The sequence below is a fragment of the Scylla paramamosain genome, chromosome 2, assembly GCF_035594125.1.
Source record: "Scylla paramamosain isolate STU-SP2022 chromosome 2, ASM3559412v1, whole genome shotgun sequence".
NCBI lineage: Eukaryota > Metazoa > Arthropoda > Malacostraca > Decapoda > Portunidae > Scylla > Scylla paramamosain.
In genome coordinates, this window is record NC_087152.1 from 11457501 (window position 1) to 11476947 (window position 19447).

Genomic DNA, 19447 nt, shown 5'->3' on the forward strand with positions numbered 1-19447 from the left:
AAGGGAAAAAAAAAGGAAGTAAGAAGAGCACCAGGAGAAAGGAGGAGATGAAGCCAGAGAAGGAGTGAGGAAAGAAGCTTAGGGAAAGGAAGGGAGCAAAAGAAAAGGAGAGGAATGAAGCGAGAGGAAGGTGGGGAGGGGGAGATGGGAGCTTAAGGAAAGGAGAGAGATGGAGCAAAGACCAGTAAGTATTCTTATTGTGAGGGAAAGAGAAAATATTTTGTTAGCTCGTCGTTTTTATGTATATGTATTTTTCGTGTTATTATTTATGGCAGTGTTACTTGTTCCTTTTGTGTGTGTGTGTGTGTGTGTGTGTGTGTGTGTGTGTGTGTGTGTGTGTGTGTGTGTGTGTGGGTGGGTGGGCGGGTGGGTGCGTGTGCGTCTATTTATGGCATGAAACAAACAAAAAAAAAGTCGGTTTAAAGATTTTCCGCCCTTCAGGAATTTAATATAACTGCCACTCCAAGGTCGGTCAGGTGGTGCAGGAATTAAAGAGAGAGGCCAAACCTTTTATTCCCGAGTGCTGTTATTATCCCTTCAGTTAGCGAGCAGCCACCCACCACTATCCAGACTGACGGGGAAACGCTAAGGGAGGCGATGCTGCGCTACTGTGGCTCCTTCCAACCATCTCGTTATTGCCTTGGTTATCAACTTTTTGTGCTGGTCATGAACTTTGGTGGGTCTCTTCTAGGCATTTGTTGTTGGGTTAGGGTTTGATAACAGACCATAGGATCAGGTTAGTGTGTGTTGGTCTCTCTCTCTCTCTCTCTCTCCTCTCTCCTCCTCTCCTCTCTCCTCTCTCTCTCTCTCCTCTCTCTCTCTCTCTCTCTCTCTCTCTCCTCTCTCTCTCTCTCTCTCTCTCTCTCTCACACACACACCCACACACACACACAAATTATAACGATCATATTAATAGTAAAACGTAATCATAATGGTAATGAAATTTTTACAACGATTCACTGATTGATGAATTAATTTAACGTATTATTACTAGTAAATCCTGTAGGCTCGATGTTGCGTCTATTTTAGATGTATTACAGATAATGTGAAGTCTGCGTCAGTGTGATTACAATATCATGTATAGGCCAGTATTCTGAAACGGTTTATTCTCTCACCACGACTATTTTCAAAGACCACAGAGATGATAAGCTGGGTTCTCCAAGAGTGTTTCTCCTGAATAATAATGTAGAAAGTTTGTTAATCTGCCACTAGAACCATGCATAAAAAAAAAGTAAATAAATAAAAAACTCATCTCACTTAAACTAGAGTCTTTTTAAAGCAGTGGAAGTGTGGCACAGTGTTTCAGAGTACATATACAAGTCATAGTAGTACCCGTGTTAACAAGGTCCGCGCCGCCCACTACCTGTCCTCGCCAAGCCGAGCAGAGAGCAGGGACTGTGAGGCAGGACGATGAGCACCACTTCAATACTATGCACCATCGTTCCCTTTCCCTTTCTGCTGAAGTGAATTGGTAGTTTTGTCATGACGTAAAAACTCGGCAGCGAAACAACGAGGCTTTGTAGTTCAGAATTGCATTTTTATGTTGAATGCGTGGCGGCAATTTCCTGTCCAGTCGACCGTCGTATCCGGGAACCTCTCAAGTTCAATTTAGCGCTTAAAAAATACGAGCGGAAAATTACACTTTCCGGCGCCGCCACACGTGTAGTGAGACCATTGAGGGGAGTGCGTGCGAGGTACAAGCCATTTATCACATCAGTGACACACGCGACAAGGTGAAGTGAGTGGCCGACCTTCCTGCAAGGGTCATCATACCCGAGTGAGAGCAGACACGAGAGCCAGGCGGGGAGGGGTGTAAGCTGCTGTCTTGAGGGCCGCGTCTGCACCAGCAACTTAGTAAACGGTGTGAGTATGCTTGTGCTGAAGTCACTACACGTTGCATTACATTAACACTTGTATTTTGAAACGCTTGGTTCTCTAATCAACACCATTTTCCACGGCTACAAAAATAGTCGGGTTCTCATTTTCTTCCCATTGGTGGTGCAAAATACATGTTCAAGTATCGCTAGAGTTATGAAAGGAGACTTGAAAACTTCAATAACTCGATTCTGCTAAAAGTTGTATGAGAGCCAGTGTACTTATGAAGCCGAAAATAAAATGCTTTAGCTTCAGTTATAGTTTTCTAAATTTCGTTTCCGTTTTTTGTAACTTCTTCCTACGTAACCTCATTTAATTTTCCTTAACTACTTCGCATCTCCCATTCTCTTTACTGTTGCTGAATATATTATTTTTTCTGTCCTTCTCAACCTTTTCTGGCCATAATGATTTTACATAATCTATTCTCGGTGGACCGAGGGAAAAGAGTTTTGTGCAAATAGAGCAGAGGCAGGGACACACTTATTTCCTATTCCTCCTTTCTAGTGAGCGCGGCCTGCCGCCTTGGTTGATGTTAAGGTTCGCCACATGTTCATTAAATGTAAAATGTTTGAGTGTGAAGTTCTTGAAAGGAAGACCACACCGCCTCTGTTCATTCTGAGATTTGTCATCTTCACAAGTGGGTTAAGTGTTATGACTCAAAACTACTATTTAGATACTAACAACACATGCATGAACGTTTTACTTTGGTAAGTGTCTTAAATGGAGTTCAGTCCTTAAGATGTTATTGCTTTACATATGTATTTGTAGATGAAAGTAGTGAAAGGATACAAAATCACAAAAAAAAAAAACTCATTTCCTTACAAAAAAAAGAGAAAATGTTATTCGAAGGGTCTGAAGTCTCATTAACAGACAATACGCACGAGTCTCGGGACCAAGTTTCCCTCAAAACTCATCCTCTTTCCTACAAACGAAACTTTTTCTCCTTTTCTTGAGTTCGTCGATGAGATCCGCCGCTGCCTCCCCCAGGACGCGCAAACATAATGTACCTGAACCCCTTCCTGCTGCGTGGCGATATGAAGCCATCGCTCACAGCCCCGCGTCACCCCGCCCGAGGGGAGCACACCTGTAATAATACCAACAATAAAAACGGATATTGGAGCAGTGACACCCATTGTCCCGGTGCTTTCTTTACACTGCAACTTCCTGCTATACGTACAGTGTGTGTGTGTGTGTGTGTGTGTGTGTGTGTGTGTGTTATTCGCCCACGGTCCTCTACTGGTCTCGCCACACAGCCAGCCGCTCCCCTACATAAAGAGCTCAGAGTTCATAGTAACCGATTTTTATATGGAACCGAGTCCACGCACACACCACACACCGGGACGGCAAGCTCGCAACTCCTCGGCTAACATCCCGCATCCACCTGCTGCTGGTGAACATGAGGCTCACTCATCTACCTCGCTGCTTTCAGTACTCGAATCCAAGTCTCCTCGATAGAGAGCCGAGCGTGCCATCACTACTGTACGCGGTGTGTGTGTGTGTGTGTGTGTGTGTGTGTTTTCAAGAACAAAAAATTCGCACCAGTATTTTGGTAACGGTAAAACTACGGTAACAGTCGTAAATGGAGAATGAAGGTGTCCACTTGACTCTTGTAGTGATTCTGGGTTCCATGGGATCCTGGCGACACCATTAAGGAAATTCAGCGACATCGGCTCAGCTCGACCAGTGCGAGGGACGGGGGCGAGACGAGCCGGTCATTGGAGCTTTGAAGAAAAGATTCACGGCCCAAGCCCAGCACAGCACATGCACCACGGGACAGGACAGCTGCGTCCAAGAGTTATCGTCCGTGTGGTTTTTGCTTCCCAGAATGCATCTTTTCGCCTCTTGGGTGACGGCGATGTTCTTAAGCACATGTACATCGCTTCTCTGTGACGCTTGGAAGTGTTTTCTCTTTTATGGACAATAAAGGATGAATTCGAAACCCATCCAGCCTACATAGACCCGCAGTGATGGGGCACACGAGGCGATGATGGCTGGGAGATATTGGTGGAGTGTGGAGCGTTACCTGTGACATTCAACATTCGGGCAGCAACTCTCTCTCTCTCTCTCTCTCTCTCTCTCTCTCTCTCTCTCTCTCTCTCTCTCTCTCTCTCTCTCTCTCTCTCTCTCTCAGTGGAAATGAGTACCAGCTTTTTTGGATAATATACATAATTCTAAAACCTGAATTCATGAGGGTGGAGGAGAAATGATGCTGAGCTGCGGAAACTGATGCGGGCACACGGGTGGGGGTGGGGGGGATGGTGGGGGATGCGAGCTACAGTAGTATTGCGTTTTGAGTTCATAATCATAACAAGTTCAAAGTGACAGGCATCGACTAGTGTTCCTCTACCACCGAGGCGCTGCACAGGTGGCGGGGATGACTGACTATGCATACAGTGTGTGGAGGGATGAAACAAGGATGTCCAGCTGAGGAAAGCAGAGAGAGTGAAACTGCGAAGCGCGCCACACATGCGAGGAGAGTATACCAGCGGGAGCATCGGATCTCGCCCCAACTCCAGCTCAGAAACGGAAATGAGGTATTCATTTCCTGGCGTGTTCACGGCCACTGCCTGAGACCTGCCTGAGGTTCCCTGTAGGAGAAGAAAGTCCGACATATTTCATGCACCCCTGAGACTGACTGCCACGGTGTGTGATGTGCCGAAAACATTCACCATTTTGGTTTCTGAGCGGTTGAAAAGTACTAGTTAAATTTTAGAGTGTAGAATGTCACTTTTGAGTTATCATCAGTTAAAAAAAAACATTTGGGTCATTCCATTCAGAGGACTTCTCTTTCACATCATCTTTGCAACTCACTGCACACGCATGCATTACGTAAAACATTACGGTAAACACTTAGCTGTGCTCAACAAAGGTGCAAACTCTCAGGTGACAATTTGTTACATGTTAAAACTTTTTTTTCGGCGAGAAGTGACATTCCCCAAAAACGCTTGCGTCCTTGGTGAATTTCACCGTCACGTCCGCGCCCGAGAGTTGTCACCACGCGGCAAGACTATTCCTGCGATCTGCATACATGCATGGCAGTATCGTGTTAGTTCCTTGCCGGGACTCAGGTTTCTGACGTCACAGTATTCGCATGAAAGCACGTCGTATTTTAAACTTTGTGATATGGAACACAGTAAGGAAACCGAGCTGGAGAGTAACAACTGAAGTGTCGGTGCTGCAGCTTCTAAACTGTTGCCAGAGGCGAAATATTCCACTTCCGCTATTGATGAAGTTTATACACTGTGTGAATTTATGTGGCCACTATTCTTCGAAAACTCATAATATTTATGTAACACAGAATTTCCAATTTGTCATTGGCATTCTGATGTTGATACGAGCGCAGTGTTTACTTCCAGCAGTGAGGATTAAATGTCGGCGTGTGGACCGCGGCCAGTGAACACAGCGAGGCCAGTGCCCAGGGGTGCCTTGCCCTGCCGCCAGCCCTGCACCGCCCTTCAAGCCTTGGGGCACATCATGTCCTGGTAAGTTCTGTGATTCTGTAAACATTGTCCAGCCATTATTGTGACAGGCGGTTGACAGTTTGTGCCAATCACTCTTGTTTCTTCACCCGTTTGTCTAAGTGGTTATCAGCGTATGGCTCTATGTCAGTGTCTTTCCAGGCTCCTCAGTGTCATGTCATTCCTGTTTACCATTTTATCTCACAAACTATTATGTGCAGATTTTCTTAACTTTAAATCTGTTTTCACAACCTTGCTACTTGATTCTTGTAGATATTCTGAATAACATCATCTCTTCCTCTCTTCCCAGCGTATCATAACTTTCAAGTCAATCGCGTCTTACTTCATCCCGTGTTTTCTTGGCACCACATCCTTCACTAATAATTCTCTTTGCTTTTTGTTCCATCTTGTTGTACTAAATGGATTTTTCATAACCTTCCTAACGCAGAAGCGGCTCAGACTTGCTTTTTTCATCGCTGGGCTTGAAATATTCAAATTCGTCTGCCTTCTCAGAGACGAGATCCGCTTGTTGTTTTACTTTTTGCATAAACTATGAAATGTTATTGAGGCGTATATTTTTTTTTTTTTTCTCGTTTGGATGAATGAATTTGTTAAAACAGTTATTTTGTACATTTTCAGATGTAAGTTATTTCATTAAACAAGTGAATGGCTTTTAATTAGTTCATCGTGATGACGAAAAGTTAACCTCAATTTCTGTTTTCACCATTACGATCATTTTCGAAAAAAAAAATAAATAAATAAACTACAATATTTAGAATTTGTACTATTATGGAATATATAACTCCTTGACAGTGCATTCACTTTTCAACAGAAGAGGAACCATTAATCCTCCATTGCCGTATGCGAATCTGAGGTGTTGGTACGGAAGAGGAACATTCTATTATTCTATTGTCTTACTGATTGTCATCGTCTGGCAGCCAACCACTTACCCTCCCCCACACTGGAGCGTCGCCCTGCCTCAATAATTACTTCGCGAACTGCATCCCCTCAGTATACCGTGCAGTAACTTCGCTACACCCACGTACGCTACACTTCCCCTGCACGTCACCGCTTTGGAATATCACAAGGACTATTTTGGAAAACCAAAGAGATGATTTGTCGAGTTCTCTTTTCCATGTTAAATATATAAAGCTCCACTGAAAGGAAGTGATAGGAAGAGCCACAGGGAAGAGAGAGTCTATTAATGGTGAGAATTCATGATAAACTTACTAGAATTAATGAAATTCTCTTTAAAATCCCAATAACTTCCACTAGAGCATGCTAAATCTAGGCAAGATAAACGCAGAAGTGTTTGAGAGTGCGACCCCGTACTCCCCCTGCCCCGGGATGTAAACAGACTGCAGTTGGATGGGCAGCGCCTCGCTGCAGTGTTTGATATTTAATTTATAGCTGAAAGTGTCGTAATTAAACCCCAGAAATTAATGAACTCCCATTTTTCCTTATATTTTATGAAACAGACCTGCAAACAAACACGAGTTTCGCATAAAAGCAAAATATCCTGGCAGTGAAATTAATAAAGGTATAATGGACTCATAAATGGATATTAAAGCTGCTCAGTATATTCCCATAATCCTGTTGGAAATATGCGACTTTCCCTCACCGCTAAATATATACAAAAAAATCTGGCTTTGTTCGTTTTCTAAAATCAAAGGAATATAAATATAAATTTTTACCTTTGATCTACATAGAAGACTCATGCCAGCAATAACGACAACTGCATTTGATAGGAACGAATTCTGGTGATGAGGTAATAGTTACGGGATGGTGTAGTGATAGATCGTAGTAAAGGCCCCAGTGATACGAAGTTATGGAAAATGATAGGAAGCAATGGCAAGTGATAGGAAATCCCAGTGATAAGGAGTAATTAGAAGTTTCAGTAATGTGCACCGTTAAGAAGTCTCAGTGACAGAAAGCTCAAAAAATGTGAAGTGACAGGAAGAAACAGTGATAGGAAAGATCCCAGTGATACCAGAGCACGGAAATAAGAAGCCTCAGTAACAGGATTCAACAGGAAAACTCCAGTAATACGAAATTTTACTGATACGTCTCAGTGATAGCAAAAGTCCCATGGATAGAGAGTCTCTGTGATAAATAGTGACAAGGTGTCTTAACTTTAGGAAATGATGAGTAGGTCCAGTGATATTCCTGGTGAAATATATAAAGATCCACTGAAAGGAAGTGATAGGAAGAGCCATAGGGAAGAGAGAGTCCAGTAATCAACCAAACACCCTGTCATCTGCCTCATGGTTTTGTTTGTGAACACTAAAGAGCGGAAAAATAAAAAAAATACTGATCCACCCACTGTGAATTTCTTCTCCCCATGGTAGTGACCTGCAGGCCTTTATAATAACAAAAGAATCACAAAAAAATAATAAACAGCGAAAGATCTTTAATTCCTTCATAGGCTGTTTGATTACACAGTTCTACATTGATTACTAAGAGGAGAGTTGTTATATGGATGTAAACTCGGATGTGTGTAGATGGTAGTGTGTATACCAAATCTAAGAGGAAGGGCGGAGGTGCTCACTCTAAGTACGGCTCAGGGAGAGGAGTGGCGATCTGGGAGGAAGCGTTCCGATCGACAGGAAGGAATACCGGTAATGTGTGTGTGTGTGTGTGTGTGTGTGTGTGTGTGTGTGTGTGTGTGTGTGTGTGTGTTGTGTTTTGTTCTCTCCCTCTCAGTTACAGTGGTTCTCCCCAACACTTTAAAATATTTCAAAAGCAAACTTCCTCTTCCTCTTCTCCTCCTCCTCTTTCTCCTCTTCCTCCTCCTTCTCTTTGAACGAGGCGTCAGTCCGCTAAGGTGGAGAGGGAACCAGGCATCGGCGCGGTTGTTTATTTTCATTTACGGTTTAGATTCGGTGGAAAAATAGTTTAGGTGTTGGCGTGGTGAGGGGGGGCTTTCTTTCGTGAGGCTGTCGACGAGTATTTTCTTTCTCCTCCTCCTCCTCTTACTCCTACTCTTCTCCCTCTTTTACCTTCTCCCTGTCTGTATTTCTGCTCGTCTATCTCTTTATTTATTCGCTGTTTGCCTTTCTGTTGTTTCACGTGAATGTCTTTGTGTCTCTATAGAACTCTGTCTGTCAGTCAGTTTGTTTGTCTTCGAATCTTTTCTCGCACACTTAACAGTTTACGTCAGCATTCTTATAATTGAAAAGTGTCGGGTCAACAAAGGCAATGTTTGTTCGGAAGCAGGCGTGACGTCATTCTTCTGTCTCCTATTTCACGTCATTAATCAAGGGTGTCTTCATCATGAGGCTCATTTGATCCGCGGAGCTCCGGAACATTGCTGCTTGACGTTAATTTGAAATTGACTGTCCTCATTCCAGACTTGAGGTATCACGTGGGTATTGAAAATGAATTAGTTTTGTACGATGGCGTGTTTTAGGAAGACCTCCATGAAAGTTGTTGATTTGTGAGATAGTGAGGAAGTCCGGAGTGATGGAGAAGTGATGGTCGAGACACGTCATTTAGCGCATGTGAATTTCCGGTCCATAAAACGGTCGACAAAAATATATGGATTCCTCTGTGAAATGTGCGAACTGCGGAATGACAATGTGTCACGCGTCAGGCTTCACCGCGCTGGGTGTTGCGGCAGCTCAGCGAGGCCACCAGTGAAGCCAGTGAAGCCAGTATTTATGCGAGTTCGACGAAACTTTACGGTGTTTTTGTCAAGGTGAAAACATAAACATTGCTTCAGTATCGCGAGCACAAGTTATGCCTGCAAAAGCTTTCCCTTCGCCGTGCTGCACCTTGTGAGAGCTGTGATGCACGTGCAGTGCGACAAATTGTAACTTTCTGCACAGTTACCTTTGTGCATGAGACATCGGGTTGCAATCACCGACAAAACATGCCCCTCAGGTGATGTATGTCATGTAGACTGGACATCGGTACAGTCTTGGTTCCACAATGAAAGTGGTGGCTAGTTCGATGCAGAATTGTCTGTAAAAAAAACAAATTTGAGCGTGGTGGCTTACTACGTAGTGTCTCGTTCTGTTCTAGTTTCTTTTGCAGCTTACCTTAATATTTCCTTGAAGGTAAAACAGTCTTTGAACTTACTCTTATTCTCATCATCCTCTCAAGAAAATGTTGTCTTATAGGAAAGATAACTTTAATATTTCAGAATATCATATGCCGAGACCACTAAACAATATTCGCTTCTTGACATCGCGAGGGAAAAATTTAGAAGATTATATCTGGCTGATAAAAAGTTTTGCTCTTGTTGCAGCCTGAGTGTGGTGGTGTGCCAGCAGCTTCAGACAATGAGTGTGTCATTAAGGAAATGTAATGCATTAAGTAATTAACATTCTAAGCAATTAGGAATATTTCGTCCATACAAGAGAGAGAGAGAGAGAGAGAGAGAGAGAGAGAGAGAGAGAGAGAGAGAGAGAGAGAGAGAGAGAGAGAGAGAGAGAGAGAGAGAGAAATTCCTTTGTCCCGGGTGTTACGCATTGAGAAAGAGTGTAATGAATGAATTAGGAGTGATCCGCGTGAAACACTGATAATTAATGTATTACAACACGAGTGAAGGACTTTCTTTCCTCTGGACTTTCCTCCCTCCAATGTTTTCCTTCCAGCACATTGTCTTCCCGTGGACATTTCCCTCTCCAAACATTCCCACCCTTCCATATTTCTCTCTGGACATTTTTCCCTCCATAGATCGCCTCACTTCCTTACATATTCAACCATTAATCTAACCTGACGTAACCTAAACCATTGATGAATTGGTCAGTTTTTCTCCATATGAATTGATCAGTGTATCTTCACCATACTATCACCATACAACATACACTCCTATTAGATATACCCATCGGGAGGAAGAACAACCACAGGGGATAGCTGAGGGAGAGTGTGCATAAGGAATCACACGGGGAAAATTACCTGCCTGGCTACGTAGCAAGGGAGATGTGGGCTTCAGGAAGGTGCACTAGGGTTATATGGGTGCCTGGGCTGAGGGGGTGTGCTGCGAGGTGTGCTGGCAGCTATTACTCTTCCAGGTGCTCGGACGTCGCCTTGAGTGCTAGGTCGTGGGTAGTAGTGGTGGTGGTGGTGGTAGTGGTGGTAATTTGTCTTCCTGTCCGCCTCGCAGTCCATACACATTCATACGCAATTCCATCAAGCAGAGCGGCGGTCGGCGTGTGTGTGTACTGCGTGATGAAGTGTTCCTGTTGTTTCCCTAGCTCTTGTTGAATTATTGTGTGGTGCTTCACTATGTAATGAATATATTCGTAATTAGTCTCTCTCTCTCTCTCTCTCTCTCTCTCTCTCTCTCTCTCCTCTCTCTCTCTCTCTCTCTCTCTCTCTCTCTCTCTCTCTCTCTCTGTGTGTGTGTGCGTGTGTGTGTGTGTGTGTGCGCTCTTTATGAGCTCAGAAATGGACAATTAAAATCGTAAACGATATATATATATATATATATATATATATATATATATATATATATATATATATATATATATATATATATATATATATATATATATATATATATATATATATATAACTTTTTCGCACAACTGAACCCAATCAAACTTCGTAACGTTTCATTAAATTGCTTTGTTGTCGGCGTAGCCTCCACTGGCCAAACGTGGCACAGCTTTCAACACGTTAATAGTTGCATTACTATTGTTTCGATGCTTCACAGTGCCTGAGGATGAGGCTCATGAACTGAACCTGAAACATCAAACAAAATGATGAAATATGTTTAATTTGATTGAATTCAGTTTTTGGCACCACGGTGTGTGTGTGTGTGTGTGTGTGTGTGTGTGTGTGTGTGTGTGTCAGTAAACACACACACACACACACACACACACACACATGAGTACATATCAAACTCTAACGTGCCATCAAATTAAGATTCTGAAATTAAGGTTAGATAAACATAACTAAACATTTAATTTACTTTCAACAGGAAGTTCATTGGCATTATTGCGGCGCCGCTGCTACAATTACAAAACTTCATTACACCAATATTACTTTCATGGTTTCCGGCAGTATTTATGGGACGGTGAAATTGGCGTTGGCGGACAATATTAGCCCGGCAGCGTATTCTAAGGGGCTATTCTCAGCGTTATGAAGCACGTTTATTTACTTTATTATTATTATCAATCGTATGCAGTTTGAGAGATATATGATTGGCGTTCACACTGACGTTCCCAAGTGACTCCCTTGCAGTTACTAGTGCGAGGCGAGGCGAGGCGGGAGCTGCTACGATCATCACAGCGATGTGCATGGAATGGCAAGTCCTCGCCTCCCTCCCCGCAGGATTAGGGAGCAGCCCAGTAGGTAATACCACTGCATTATCGACTCCCAGGCAGCTCAGCTTGACTCAGAAATTGAAAATCCGTAATGTATTGGAAGGGCACTCAAGGGTGAGGGATGGAGGAACATTGTGGACGTTAATGTGCTTCAAAACGACCACTCCTACGACTGCAAACACAGGGGCTGGTGGTCGTCATCGTCTGCATGTCGTTTCTGGAATCAGCCACACACTCCGGGCGGTCTGTCCCGTGGTGAAAGCGACTTCCGGGATGCCGCCGCTCAGCCGCCACATCAGCAGCGTTGCCTTTTGACTTCCAGTCATATGTGCAATTCTGGGCCGCGCCACCACGGTAAGCGCCGCGGATTAAAAAAAGTTGTGCGTCTCTGCAAATTAAACACGACGTATACAAGAGATACAAAAAGGCGAAAACTTTTGCTCCTTTTTGGCGCAACATTCATTTGTTAATAATTCTCCAATCCGTTATTGTTGCTTTCTCAGTGGCAACATATTAGAAATATTAACCATAGTGATAATAGTAATTTCTTGTTAAAACAGTAAGTACCCTAGGCCGACAAAGCGGTGCAGGGAAACGTGCAGCGTAATATCTCGAGGCCGGGAAGGACAGCACAGCGGGAGGGAGAAGGGATGTTGAGGGAAAACAATGCCGCGGCGTGTGTCCCGAGTTGCATTGCACTGTCTGAGTGTATCCTAGCGATGCCTGACAGAGGGACAACAGAGCAGTGAGTTGGTGTGTATGCATGTGTGTGTAGCAGCAGCAGCAGCAGGCAGGACACGGCCAGGAGGTGACCTGACTCGCGGCCACCACCTTGACACGTCACACTCCGGATCGCCAACTGCGTAGACGTCCTGGAAAGGTGAAGGTCACGTGACGCGCGCTAGGAGCATGTCCGCTGCCATGAGCGCGATCTCCATTACTTTGTACTGAGAACATTAATCTTTCTCTTTTATAGTGTTGAAGGATAAGCTATAATAAATCTCAGAGCAATAAATAAAAAGAAAAAAATAAAGGAATAGTCCATAAAAGTTCCGTGCTAAGCTACGTGGTATCGGTCGTACAATCAATGTTATTTAAAATTTTAACGAGAGGCATCGACAGCACCGCCGCGAGTCTTGCAACACGGAACACGATCTCCTATTTCTCATATATTTAGTTCTCTTTTTTTTATGTACGAGTGCGAGGCATTTTTATTTGTTGCCGACATGCCACAGGGTTTTCCTTTCCCTTTACACAGGATTTACTTGGACTGTATTTATGTTTTTTTTTTTTTTTTTTTTCCATAATCACAGTACGTAGCCGGTAATTACCTCATAATGTACTGCATCCTTTTTTTTTTTTTTTCAGAGCAGCCGAGCGCGCGTAATGATATTAAATAATTATTCAGTTAATCACCTGACTGGAAACGCACAAACATTTTATATCCCTGAAATAGTAACATAATAATAATTACGTCCCACCGTGTATTTTTCTTTGTCATTTATTTACGAAAGCATTTAGTATCGCAAAACTGACGTGACCGTCCGCAGTAAAAATGCCACGTCACAAACATTCCTTCCGTATTGACTCGATTTTTAGAACACACTATCCGGCTAGTAACAACTACAGTGCTGCTATACATTTTTTTTTCTCTTTTCTTTCTTTTTTCTGTCACATGCACTGGAAAAAAAAAATAGACAACCCCATTTTATTTTTATATTTATTTTTTAGAACGTACTTTTCCAGCGACCAGCAACAATGCGTCACTCCTTCTTTCATATCACAGTCTTTCCATCATCATCAGATTTTTAGAACGCTCTCGTGTATCCAGCAAGTAACAGCGAGAATGCTGTTGCGTAAGTACTTGTATTTTGTTATTTGTAGCTTGTTTTTCATGCGTACCACATAATAATGCTTTACCACTTCAACAGCTTTCCCCTTCATTATATATATTGCCCTTTACTTCTTCATTACTTATTTGATTTTTTTTTTTTTTTGAACTTTTTTCCCACCCAGTAAATATCATAACTCGACATAATTTTGTATGTAAACATTGGAAAATAAAGATCTGTATCAAATTCATTCCTTAACAGCACTACAACCTTCTTTGTTACTTTATATTACCTTTTACTTTTCTTCATTACTTATTTCATTTTTCAGAATTCCTTTTTTTTCTCCCTGCAAGTAACAATCATAACTACATTTTTTTTTTCATTTATACGCATTGAAAAAAAAAAACTCCTTTCTTAACACTATGGCAACTTTTCTTGTTATTGCACATATATTACTCTTCACGTTTCCTTCATTACTTATTTAATTTTTTAGAACTCATTTTTGTCCCTGTAAGTAGTAATCATAAATCCACTTCTTTTTTATATATATACTTATACGCACTGGAAAATTAAAAAGATCCGTATCAAATTAATTCCATAATACCAATGCAGCTTTCCCTGTCATCATAATTACCCCTTTACACTTCCTTCTTTATTGACTAATTGATGCTCAGAACACGTTTCTCTTTCCCTCCCCTCCCCCCTAAGCAAGAAACATCGTGATACTTGTGCACAAATCATTCCACACTGTTAAACTTACTGAAGAATGACCCTCCTTTTAATGTAATCCCTTCAACATTCCTTCAGATTTCGTCCGCATTTATTCAGCATTCCTTCAAATTTCGTCTGCATTCACAAGAACATAAGAACGTAAGAAATAAGGGAAGCAGCAAGAAGCCATCAAGCCTACACATGGCACTCCCTGTATGAAATATTCCTACCTATTTCCACCTATCATCCCCATCCAAAAATCTGTCTAATCTTCTCTTAAAGCTTCCTAATGACTTAGCACTAACATCTTGATTACTGAGTCTGTTCCATTCATCTACCACTCTATTTGAGAACCAGTTTCTTCCTGTTTCTTTCTTAAACCTAAATTTTTCAAGCCTGAACCCGTTATTTCTTGTTCTATCCTGGTTACTGATCCTAAGACTTTTGATTACGTCCCCCTTGTTATACCCCTTATACTACTTAAAGTCTTCTATCAGGTCTCCTCTTAACTTACGTCTCTTTAAAGATTGCAAATTTAACAGCTTCAGTCTCGCCTCGTAAGCAATACTCTTCATGTCCTGTATCCTTTTAGTCTTTTCCCTCTGTACTGATTCTAATAGACCTATATCCTTCCTGTAATATGATGACCAGAACTGCACAGCGTAGTCTAGTTGAGGTCTGACCAGCCCCAAATATAACTTTAATATTACTTCGGGGTTTCTACTTTTAACCCTATTTGCCCTGTGTCTGGCCTCTATGCATTCCTTTCTTTCATTGATTTGATATTGAGCGATTTCATTGATTTGATATTTTCGGAATGTTTCCTCCCTATCTTTCCTTCTAATTCTGCCCTGTACATGTATGTATTTAGCACCACGGTAATTTTCCTCCTCGTCTCATGCTCCCCAATCTAGCGTAAAGGGAAAGGGGAGGGAAGGGAACAGGAAAAAAGGATGGAAGGAAAGGGAAAGGGGATGGAATGGGGAGGAAAAGAGAAAGGGAAGGGGAAAGAGGAGGGAAGGGAAAGGAGAGGAGGAAAGGAAAGGAAATAAAAGGGAAAGGAAGGAAAAGAGGATGGTGAGGGAGAAGGGAAGGAAAGAGAAAGGGGAAAGGAAAGAGGAGGGAAGGGAAGGGAAAGAAGAGGAGGAAAGGAAGGAGAAAGGGGAAGCTGACTGAAGGGGAGGAAAAGAAGATGAGGAGGGGAGGAAAGGGAAAAGGAAAGGAAGGGAAGAAGGAGAAGTGGAGTACACACGTAAACTTTGTGTACGTCTGCATCTTGTACGTTCATGTATGTATATGCTCTCCGTTGCTGTGTGCGCGTCGTGTGTACGTATTGTCTGATAGTAAATGGCCTCATTACAGACTGAGAGGCCATTAAGGTTTTTTGTATCCTCTCTCTCTCTCTCTCTCTCTCTCTCTCTCTCTCTCTCTCTCTCTCTCTCTCTCTCTCTCTCTCTCTCTCTCTCTCTCTCTCTCTCTCTCTCTCTCTCCCAGCCTTTAATGACAATAACGTTAATCGTCGCCAAGGAGGTGATGCTGGTGGCGTTAATAAGGTAAGAAATACTGATAATGATGTAAAATGACGGCCTCAATTTTTACTGTGGTGGTGGTGGTGGTGGTGGTGGTGGTGGTGATGGTGGTGGTGGTGAGTGTGAAAGTGAAGGAAATGACATGGTGATTAGTGATGGTGAAATGAGCCCCATAAGTTTCCCCTCTGGTTAATTTCCCTTGGCAACATAACATTCTCACAAGATTCCTTCCCTAAAATTATTCCTCCATTATTCTTCTCCTTTCCTATAATAGAACAAATTAGGTTGGGTTGGGTTAGGTTGGGTGAAGTTAGGTTGGGTTGGAGGTTAGGTTAGGGTTTGGTTAGGTTACGTTTGTTTAGGTTTGGTTAGGTTAGGTTAGGTTGGGTTAGGTCAGTCTGGGTTTAATTGGGTTAGGTTAGGTTAAGTTAGATTGATTAGGTTTAGTTGGAAGTCAGTTAGTTTGGAGAATTTCACCATTGATTTTTTTTCATAGATAACCCTTTCATGGATGGTATTTACAGAGAAGCAAAGGTGCATGCATGACGAGTGAATAATGACAGTAATGATAGTGATTATGACGGATATATTGATTACAGTTTTGATGACACGCGATAATGATGATGATGATGGGTGTCGATGATAAAGGTGATGATAATATTAAAGATTGTGATGAATAAAAGACGACTTTGTGTTTATAGCGAAGGGGGTTGTACAGGGAGGGTGATGATAATACTAGTAAAGTTATATTGAATTCCGTACTTATTCTTGCCACCTGCATGCCTGCTTCTGCTGATGTAATGAGATAAAAAGAAAATTATGTGATTTACGATCCACGAAAAGAAAGGCATGATTAGAAATGACCAGATGACATAAATAGATAGACAGACAGACAAATAGATGGATAGAAAGATAAACAAATAATAGAAACAGAAGAAAGACAGGAAACTGATGAACGAAAATTGATACCCAGAAAATAAATAAAAAGAAAAAAGCCTAGAGAAAAGAGGCAAATATGTATTGAAATTCCCAGAGTGTGTGGGAAAGAAATAAAGCATAATCATTCATTTATCTCTGCAAGTGTTCATATGAAGCAAATTTTCATCGCTAAAACGCACGAGGAATATTGAGAGAGAGAGAGAGAGAGAGAGAGAGAGAGAGAGAGAGAGAGAGAGAGAGAGAGAGAGAGAGAGAGAGAGAGAGAGCTGCATTAGATCGCTAGATGTGACGCAATACATCACTGTAACGGGTAATGCGTAAACAACACAGAAGTACTCATGCGTCATTCTGGTACTTGGGTGAAATTTGCTTTTCGGATTTGAGAGAGAGAGAGAGAGAGAGAGAGAGAGAGAGAGAGAGAGAGAGAGAGAGAGAGAGAGAGAGAGAGAGAGAGAGAGAGAGAGAGAGAGTGTGTGTGTGTGTGTGTTTGTGTCTAGTCTGCGTTTCACATGTGTCTCCCCCTCTGGTCCTTCTCTTTGCTCAACACAACACAGTCCACGTGGCCTCGCCCTTCCCCGCCCACAGCTAAAGCTTTCCTGTTTGCCGAGGGACTTTGAGGGTAAAGATAAAAGAGGAGCAGGGGAGTGGAAGGGAAAGAAGCTGGAGGAAGAGAAAGATTTATGCTGGAGAATCTGTCTTGCTCGAATCGAACGAAAGACTTGGCTACATTGATAAAATACATTTCTTTTTGTCCTGTCTTATTCTGTTCACCTTCTGTATTTTATTGTGAGGAAGAAATGGAAGGAATTGACTTTGGAACTGCGACAGATAAATGACAGTAGCAGTAGTGAGAACGGTACCAGCAGTGCCACTGGCAGTAGAAAGCCAATAGATAAGAACTAACAAGGCAGTAGCAGCAGCAGTATTGGCAGTGGAATACCAATAGATAATAACCAATACGACAGTAGCAGTAGCAGTGTAAGGAGAGGTGACAACAGTAATAGTGGCAGCGGAAGGCCAATAGAAAAAAAAGACAGTAGCAGCAGCAGTAGCAGTATCAGAAGAGGTGGCAGCAGCAGTAGTGGCAGCGGAAGGCCAATAGGTTATCCTGCATATTTAATGAGAGTGAAGAAATAGCACTCCTTGGCTACCGTTTGAACACACCACCACAGCACAGAAAGCAGGTCGCGCCAAGACGCAGGTCGCGGGGAGGCGTGGAGACCTCTCGTGACACGCCCGCAGCCAGATGCACTCACCTGGAGGCGCAGGAAGGCACGAGGGGGAAGATTGAAGCGTGTCTTGATATGTGTCACTTAGATATGTAAGAGTTAAGTTATTGTGGCACGACTTTAGTTATGGCTAGTCCTTCATTCCGGCAGCCTCGGTCCTGCAAGACCACGCCTTCGGGCACCGCACGCTGCCCTCAGCCAGAGCGCGGGGCGGCGAGGGAGCGTGGCCAGGCGGCGGCGGGAGGCAAGGGTGCGTGACCGATCCCACTGGCGGTCCACGGAACACTGACTGCCACTGCTAGCCGCCTGCAATGCTGCCTTGGCCCTCCTCCTCCTCCTCCTCCTCCTCCTTACCTCCATTTCTTCCCATCCGTCTCCTTCTCGTTCCACCTGTCTATCATTTCACGTGCACTCATAATTATTTTTCACCTCTCTCTCTCTCTCTCTCTCTCTCTCGCTCTCTCTCTCTCTCTCTCTCTCTCTGAAAGAATAAACTGAACTCTCCATACCTGAGAGAGAGAGAGAGAGAGAGAGAGAGAGAGAGAGAGAGAGAGAGAGAGAGAGAGAGAGAGAGAGAGAGGGAAGGAGGGAGGGAGTTGAGATAGAAAAAGCTTAAGAGGAAGAAGAAAAAGAAAATACGTGTGTGTGTGTGTGTGTGTGTGTGTGTGTGTGTGTGTGTGTGTGTGTGTGTGTGTGTGTGTGTGTTTTTTGTGTGTGTGTGCGCGCGCGCGCGTGTGCGTGTGTTCTCACCAAATTGTTCTTACGTAATTGAATTTTTCCAGTGCTGAGTCATGCCCGTGGGAGTCTGTTTTTTCTTAGCCATTTCATTATGTTTTCCCTTAAGAACCTAAGCGTTTCTCCCATACGTATTAGCGTGTAGCTACTGTGTGTGTGTGTGTGTGTGTGTGTGTGTGTGTGTGTGTGTGTGTGTGTGTGTGTGTGTGTGAGCAAAAAATACAACTACTCTGCTTCCTGATCATTCTCTTCCTCCTTTAAGTTTCCTTATTTTGCATTAAGTAAATAGTGTACCGTCTCTACCACCACTACTACTACTACTACTACTACTACTACTACTACTACTACTAAATATTCTACTTTAGATTAGATACTATAACTATATCATAAGCAGCCTCGTTAAGACCAACAAATTCGCTACCATTTGTTCTTCTTGAGAGTTCCTTTGTCCTCCCCCCTCGTCTCTCTTGTTCTCCTTCTCCTCCTCCTCCTCCTCCTCCTCTTCCTGTATCTTCACCCGCAGACTGAGCTTCCTCCACCACACCCCTTCCCTTCTCCTTCCTCGCTGCCTCATCAGCCTCGCAAGGTTTTTTTATTTATTTATTTTCTATTTAAACTAGTAACAAGTGTTACAAATTGCCAGGGGTCTAAGACTATGGTATACATGTATATTTCCAGGCAACCAATAAATATAATACATATAAAAAATAGTTATTAATTTTAATAGAAAAATAGATATAATAATAATAGTACATAACAGTAACAATAATTCTAATAGTATACTAGTACTACTACAAATAATAACAACAACAATAATGATAATAGTAATGATTTTAATAATAATATTAATAACACTGCACACAA

The 19447-nt window shown here is 42.7% G+C and overlaps 1 protein-coding gene across 1 annotated transcript in view; it reads right to left on the reverse strand.

Annotated features, from left to right (window-relative positions):
• LOC135109970 (uncharacterized) overlaps positions 1-18147 on the reverse strand; it is a 64671-nt gene extending 46524 nt beyond the window's left edge. The window contains exon 1 of the mRNA XM_064021928.1: positions 17876-18147. The gene's annotated coding sequence lies outside the window, so the exon portion shown is untranslated. The remainder of the gene's footprint in view (positions 1-17875) is intronic.
• Positions 18148-19447: the final 1300 nt, after the last annotated feature.